Source organism: Eumetopias jubatus, unplaced genomic scaffold (assembly GCF_037043125.1).
Source record: "Eumetopias jubatus isolate StellerSeaLion01/CBP00866 unplaced genomic scaffold, mEumJub1_p1.0 scaffold_4, whole genome shotgun sequence".
Classification (NCBI taxonomy): domain Eukaryota; kingdom Metazoa; phylum Chordata; class Mammalia; order Carnivora; family Otariidae; genus Eumetopias; species Eumetopias jubatus.
In genome coordinates, this window is record NW_028274810.1 from 179,526,067 (window position 1) to 179,534,404 (window position 8,338).

General features: G+C 41.6%; 1 pseudogene; it reads left to right on the forward strand.

Moving 5' to 3' along the window:
* The first annotated feature begins 896 nt into the window (after nucleotides 1–896).
* On the forward strand, nucleotides 897–1,313 carry LOC114213878 (non-selective voltage-gated ion channel VDAC3 pseudogene; annotated as a pseudogene).
* Nucleotides 1,314–8,338: the final 7,025 nt, after the last annotated feature.

Genomic DNA, 8,338 nt, shown 5'->3' on the forward strand with positions numbered 1-8,338 from the left:
ATGTGTAGATTGCTTTGGTAGTATAGCTATTTTAACAATATTTGTTCTTCCAATCCATGAGCATGGAATGTCTTGCCATTTCATTGCATTGTCTTGAATTTCTTTCAAGAGGTGTTTTATAGTTTTCAGAATACAGGTGTTTAACCTCTTTGGTTAAGTTTATTCCTAGATATGTTACTGTTTTTGGTGTAATTGTAAATGGGATTGTTTTCTTACTTTCACTTTCTGCTGCTTTATTATTAATGTATAGGAATGCAACAGATTTCTGTACAATGACTGAGACTTTACTGAATTCATTTATCAATTCTAGTAGTTTTTTGGTGAAGTCTTTAGGATTTTACATACATAGTATCATGTCATCTGCAAATAGTGAGAATTTTACTTTTTCCTTATCAATTTGAGTGCCTTTTATTTCTTTATGTTGTATAATAGCTATGGCTAGGACTTTTAGTACTATGTTGAATAAAAGTGGTGAGAATTCCAAGACTGAAACAATCCTGTTTATAGGAGGCCTTCAATTTTCCACTCTTCTTTCCTGTGTTTGGTACAAATATGGTATCAAGAGTCAGCTCCAACCCTTCAGCCAACTTATTCTCCAAAGAGATTTCTGTTCCAAGAGTATTGTTTGTGTTTCATTTCTGGGTGAAGGTAAGTCCATAGTTACAGACCTTATATTTGGTCTCTATGTTGCCTGACGCTTTCCCTGTATCAGTGTAAGCATGACCAGAAGTAGAAAATTCCACTCCACTACAACATTTGGTTCTCAGATCTATTTTGACCATGCTGAATCCATATCCTTTATTGAAGACATCTTTGGTGGCCTTTCCTAGGTCACAGTAAGTCAGTGTGTTACACATATCTCCGACCAGAGGGCCTGTCTCCCCTCTACCAGGACGATGCTGAAGGTTTATATAGATTTTTCTGGACCAACCATCTATGGCTGGGCTGTGTTAGCCTTTGAAGGTTGGCTTACTGGCTATCAGGTGAGTTTTGACACAGCCAAATCCAAACTGTCACAGAATAATTTCGCCCTGGGTTACAAGGCTGTAGACTTCCAGCTGCACGCTCATGTGACTGACTGCACTGAATTTGAAGGGTCTATCTACCAGAAGGTTAACGAGAAGACTGAAACGTCAATAAACCTTGCCTGGACGGCCGGCAGTAACAATACCCATTTTGGCATTGCTGCTAAACACAAGCTGGACTGTAGAACTTCTCTATCTGCTCACATAAATAACGCCAGCCTGATTGGACTGGGTTTGTACTCAGACTCTTCGACCAGGCATCAGACTGACCCTATCAGCTTTAATTGAAGGAAAGAACTTCAATGCAAGGGTGGGTTGGAATTTGAACTAGAAGCTTAATGTGGTTTTAAGTAAAGCATCTGATTTGTCCCTGGAGGTGAAGAGAACCATTATGTTTTGGCCTTAAAATTCTTCTGTCAGTCCCGGGGAGGTTTTCTGGGGACCTTCCATCACTATCGCCCTAGACCTTACCCCACTGCTCTCCTGCCCTGAGCCCCTGACTCCTGCATCCCAGCACTCAGGCTCTCATTCTGGAAGCGTATATCCCCTCGTAGCCTCCTGAGTAAAGGGGCATGAATGGTAAAATGTTTAAGGCTTGGCATTTTTCTAGATTTTTTTTCTAGATGCTATAAGAAGATGAAATTATGGAAGGTAGCCTGTTGGAAAGCCAACTGTGACTGAAGAATTGGTGCTGAGATGTGAAGGAGGAATATTGTATCAGTTACAGTTTGCTCTAGAGCTATTCTTATTGTTTTCCTAGTACAGCTAGTTTTTTAAAAAATGAAATCATGTATGCATTCATTTAAAGCTTTGCATTCTACAGAAGCATGTGCTAAAAAAAGGGCATATGGGATAAATAGGGTTAGGGGCAGACCACACTGTCTAACTTCATAAAAGGAGTGCTAACAAAAACTATAAATATGTATGATTTATTTACTTTTTTAAAGATGTTATTTATTTATTCGACAGAGAGAGACACAGCGAGAGAGGGAACACAAGCAGGGGGCGTGGGAGAGGGAGAAGCAGGCTTCCTGCGGAGCAGAGAGCCTGAGGCAGGGCTCCATCCCAGGACCCCGGGATCATGACCTGAGCTGAAGGCAGATGCTTAACGACTGAGCCACCCAGGTGCACCTACATATGTATTTTTTAAAAAATATTTTATTCATCTATTTAGAGAAAGAGAGAGAGCCCGTACGTGTGAGCATGGGGAGGGACAAAGGAAGAGGGAGAGAGAGAACCTCAAGCAGACTCTGCACTGAGGACAGAGTCCTGTGTGAGGCTCGATCTCGCAACCCTGAGACCATGACCTGAGCAGAAACCGAGAGTCAGATGCTTAACCAACTGATCCACCCGGGGGCTCCTATTTTTCTTTTTTTAATGGCTCGGTTGGTCTCCACTAGCAGCTTGCCCTGTGTAACATTGGAATTTAGGGACTTACACTTTCTTCCTTGAAATACAGGGCTATTTGCTTCCAAGAGGCCAGGTTTACCAAAATTAAAAATCTGATTCAGGAGGATTCATCATTTTTTTTAAATACAGAAGGGGTCACCTGGGTAGCTCAGTTGGTTAAGCGTCTGCCTTTGGCTCAGGTCATGATTTTGGGGTCCTGGGATCAAGCCCCGCATCGGATTCCCTGCTCAGCAGGGAGTCTGCTTCTCCCTGTCCCTCTGCCTCTACCCCCCACTCGCGCGCTCTCTCTCTCTTGCTCTCTCTCCCTCTCAAATAAAGTCTTTAAAAAAGGATTTAAGGGCCCCTGGGTGGCTCAGTCAGTTAAACATCTGCCTTCAGTTCAGGTCATGATCTCAGGGTCCTGGGATCGAGCCCCACGTCGGGCTCCCTGCTCCGTGGGAAGCCTGCTTCTCCCTCTCCCACTCCCCCTGCTTGTGTTGCCTCTCTCGCTGTGTCTCTCTCTGTCAAATAAATAAATAAAATCTTTAAAAAAATAAAAAATATAACTAAAAAAAGATTTAAAACACAGAAGGAAATATTGTTGCAACTTCCTTATCTGTCTTCACAGCTTCAACAAATAGCTTAATGTAGGAAAATGTGTAGCAGTTGTTGAAACCACTAACCCAGGCTTTGCTTTCACTAAAGGAAGGTACCTCTGTAGGATTTCTTAAAGCATTCATATATTGTCGCTAAAGCTTGCTCTTTAATTGTGGAGGAAGTTTGCTCTGGATTTCTTGGAAAGCACATGCTGGGAAAAATTGTTTACAAACCAAACTGACTTCAGCATTATTACACTGATATCATTTCTCTACTTACCAATTGTCTGTGAGCTCATTTGTGTCGCCAAAACACACATGATAGCAGAATAGATCGGACGTTTTGTTCTTTGAAAGACTTGAGGGAATACACCACCCCTAGAATCTTAACACTGTTTTGTTTTGTTTTGTCTCTTTCCTGTTTCCTCAATTTTCTATCCATGTTTCTTTTCTTCTGTTCTCTACAAACAAGGAAAAATATGCTTGCTTTAGTTGGGATTATGTTTGGCTGCATACAGAAATCTAAAACCATATGGACATTAATTTTTCTCGCAGAAAAATAATCCAGAGGAAAATGATGCAAAATTCCTGCTCTGCTCTAGCCACTGCATTTACATTCCAAACACAGGAAAGAGGAAGAGCAGATGAGCTAAAGGGGGCCCCCTCCTTTTGTGGAGCCTTCTTAGAAGCCTCAGAGTGTACTTAACATTCTATCTCACCGGCCACATCTAATTGCGAAAAGGTCTAAGAAATATCATCTTACAGCTAAGCATACTTCCCAGGGTTCTGTTATTAAAGAAGAGGGGAGAAGGGTTATTGTAAGGCAATCAGCATTCTTTGTTCAGCAATACTTCAAAATAATTCATATGTAATGAGCATTTTCAATATGCCAGACACCGTGCCACTTGATTTCTACCATTAAAGATACATGACAGTATGATAGGCAGAGTTAGTCATAAGGATTCATGGTCAGTCAGAGAACAAGGATCCAAGCCCAATCACGGGAGGGTGCCTTACCAAAGAGTACACCACCCAAACGTACATTTGTTTAACTGTTCTTTTTGTAATTGCCACTCGCTTCATGGTCAGCCCAAGACAGAAAAATCACTTTGAAGCAGATTTTTCTGATGTGGGGAGGGGCAAGAAGAGGTTAAGGAATTCAGAGATTTTTTGGAGGAAAGGAAGCTGTATTCTTTTTTTTTTTTAAGATTTATTTATTTTGGGGGAGGGGGACGCCTGGGTGGCTCAGTCAGTTAAGCGTCTGCCTTCGGCTCATGATCCCGAGGTCCTGGGTTGGAGTCCCTCATTGGGCTCCTTGCTCAGAGAGGAGCTGCTTTTCCTTCTCCCTGACACTCCCCCTCCTTGTGCCCCCTCTCTTTCTCTCTCTCTCTCTCTGACACATAAATAAAATCTTTTAAAAAAAAGATTTATTTATTTTTGAGAGAGCGAGCGAGCTTGAGCGGAGGAGGGGCAGAGGAAAAGGGAGGGAAATCCTCAGACTCCCTCCTGATTACAGAGCCCTACACAGGGCTGGATCCCAGGACCTGAGCCAAAATCAAGAGTTGGATGCTTAACCAACGGAGCCACCCAAGCGCCCCAAGGAAGATCTATTCTAATTCTTATTCTCTAAGGTTTGAAGTTACGGGCGTCCTCCAGAATCAACCAAGCTAAGATTGGAGAATGGGGCCCCTGAAATAGTTATTGTAAAAGTGAGGATGAGCCAGCTCTGACACTGAAACAGAGACAGAAGTGAAGGGATGACACATCTGGGTCTTGGGAGGCTGGGGCCAGGGACTGGACCTGACCCAGCATCCAGAGGTCACCTGGTGCCTCTGAAGCACCTACACATCTGTCAGAGCAGGTTGCTTCTAGATGTAAGTGTTGGGGTGCAGAACTGTCAGGACATAATCTGGAGATTTCCTTCCCCTGTGGACTCACAGTCAGGAGTTCCTGGGGAAGCAGCCAGAGCAGAGAACCTAGCCAGGAGGACCATGGCTTCCATGCAGCTCTCAGGAGGGTTCATCAGGGCAGAGGGCCTTTCTTTTGCTTGCTTCTTCTTCCCCGCATCCCTGGACAAGATTTCACCTTTCACTAGTCTCAATGACATTCCTGGGCTGTTTTGCCATTATAGTAGCCAACATGGCCTGATAGCATAGTTCCCCTGAAGTGCAAACCTCCGCGAATTCCCATTTGTGAGGTAACTGGCACCTGTCCATTCTCTTGACTCCAGGGCAGGGAAGAAGAAACAGGTTTCTCTGAAGAGCTGTTTGGCTGGGACCACCCTACGTTGAAGAAAGCATGGGGAATAGGGAGCCCCCCCCCAAATTGCTATTGCTGGGGAAAGATACCACTTATATTAGTTTCCATCTGCAGCTATAACAAAGTATAACAAACTTAGGGCCTAAAGACAGCACAAATATCTTACCTTATACTTCTGGAGGTCAGAAGTCAGAAATGGGTTTTATGGGCTCAACTCAAGGTGTTGGCAGAATTGTGTCCCTTCTGGAGGCTCTCATGGAGAATTCATTTCTTTGCTTTTCTAGAATCTGCCTGCATTCCTTGGCTCACGTCCCTTCCTCCATCTTCAAAGTTCATCTCTCCAACTTAGCTTCTGTGACACATCTACTTTTCTGACTGTAACCCTTTCCCTTCTCTCATGATTACATTGAGCCCCCTTGTTAATACTGTACAGAATATTCTTCCCAATTTCATGTGCTCCTTAATCACAATTGCAAAGTCCCTTTTGCCATGTAAGGGAGCCCTTCCCCGAGTTCTGGGCATGAGTACAAGGACATCCTGAGAAGGTCATCACTCTGTCTACTATACCACCCTTGCACGTATGGCCGCTAAGAAAACAAGAGACTTCTTAGCTTCTCTGCTTTGGACACAGCTCACCAGAGCCGGAGGTGGATGTGACTCATGCAGGCCACTCTGCTCCTGTGAGCACAGCGAGGCAGATCCTAGTTACACACACTCTCACTCTGGGACACTCAGAAACACCTAAGTAATGGGTCAAGGTGCTGCGGTGGCTTCTTCCCTCACCAGAAAATAGTACTGAAGGAAACTGTAGCCCAAAAGACCTGCAGAAGAGCTTTGGTTTGAAGGCACGAATATCTTACAGCAACTCCAAGCTCAAGTAAGAAAATACAAGAAGCAGGAAAGTCGTTGGAATAGTTGTCAGAATTATCCATGGGTAGCTGGATACAGAGCAGGTACACTTACCCTTCTCCCTCTCCTTCCCATGGGGACAAAGGGCAGTGGTGGTCACCTCACAGGTAGAATATTGAGTGTGGAAACTGGAGCAGATAAGCCAGACATTGCTTCAGGTAAGTGATCCCAGGAAAAACTGGAGAGCCCTCATAGATAAGCAAGCTAAGGGCATAGCCACACATTCTTCCTGAAAGGATTGTTTGAGGATATATTCTAGTAAATTAAACAGTGACTCTAAAAATGAGGAATGGGAGGGGAGGGGGATGGAGGGATGGGGTAGCGGGGTGATGGACACGAAGGAGGGCACGTGATGTAATGAGCACTGGGTGTTATATAAGACTGAGGAATCAAGGACCTGTACCTTTGAAACCAATTATACATTATATTAACATTATATGTTAATAAAAAAAAAAAATGGGGGGAGCCTCTCTGAGAGGTACCTGGCTGGTTCAGTCTGTAAAGCACATGACTCTTGATCTTGAGGTCGTGAGTTCAAGCCCCATGCTGGGCCTACAGCTTACTTAAAATAAATAAACAAATAAAAAAAAGAAGAAAACTGCTTTTAAGTACAAAAATAAAACAAAATAAAAACGAGGGATATATATATGGGATGTGAAAAATAGTGGTAATACCAGCAAAACATATAAAGTCTAATTATTGGTGTATAATGTGAAAAGAGCCAAAGTGTTAAAAGAACAAAATGGAACTTATTGAAAATTATCTCCACATAGGAGATTCTGGGACATTAGAAGGAGGGAAATCCAATCATGTTCAACTTTTCTTATGTTTGAGAACATAAAAAGACCCTGAATAGGTCTAGATGTTACTAGAAGAATGCAAATTAAATACATGTATTAAAATATGAGTATAAGCACTATTAATATTGAAATTATATATGTATATATATTAGATGTTAGGAAGATATATGATATGTATCCATATGTATTAATTGGTAGATATAGCTATCTGCCTATATATATATGGCAGAAGAGAGAATCAAAATTAAGTAGAAAGAGAAAAAAAACCTCACTCCAACAAAGGTAGGAAGGGGATAAGGAATAAGAAAGAGTGATAATTGGCAAATAAAAAGTAGGATAAGAAGATATGAGAAAGAAAAAAAAAAACATGAAATAATTTAATTCCATGAAAGATAGAAGCTTTCCTGTGTGCCTGGCTGGCTCTGTCAGCAGAGCGTGTGACCCTTGATCTCAGGGCTGTGAGTTTGAGCCCCATGTTGGGCATGGTGACTACTTAAAAAAAAAAAAGGCAGAAGCTCTTATACTGTGGGGGATAAAAACAAATTCTATATTTGATATTAACTCTGATATTAAACTCTGATATTAAAAAATCATACATTGAAAAGTGACCAGAAAGAATGAGAAAGGTATACAAGGCAAACACTAATATAAAGAAGATAAATGTAGCAATATAAAAATAAAAATAACTAGACTATATGACAAAAATCTTTATTAGTGAGAAAGTCATTCCTTAATCATGAACTTCTAATGTACCTATTAATATACCTTCAAATATATGGCAAGCAAAACTTGACAGAATGACAAGGAGAAAATGAGAAATCCCTACTCTGGAGTAGGAAAGTTAAGTATAACTCATAAATAAAAATATCAAACTGGGAATAGTAAAAAATTTTAATGGAATTAACAATTCTTATTAATAAAAGGATAGAGAGCCCTACACTTAAAACATAAAAATATACACTTCTTTGTGAAATCCACATTGAATACTTACCAAAACGGAAGATACATTAGGCCACACTGAAAAATTTTAGAGTCCCCAGATCGGAATTCACATTAAGACCACATTCTCAACCATAATGCAGAAAATGTGGAAATGCACAACACAATAATAAAAAATCAAAACAAAATATATTCCTTCCATTTGGAAATTTATAATCACCCTTTTAAATTACTCTTGGACAGGGTTGGCTGGGTGGCTCAGTGGGTGAAGTGTCTGACTCTTGATTTCAGCTCAGATCACGATCTTAGGGTCACGAGACTGAGCCCCACATTAGGCTCCACACTGAGTGTGAAGTCTGCTTGAGATTCTCTCTCCCTCTCTCTGTGCCTCTCCCACCACTTGTGCTCTCTCTCTCAATAA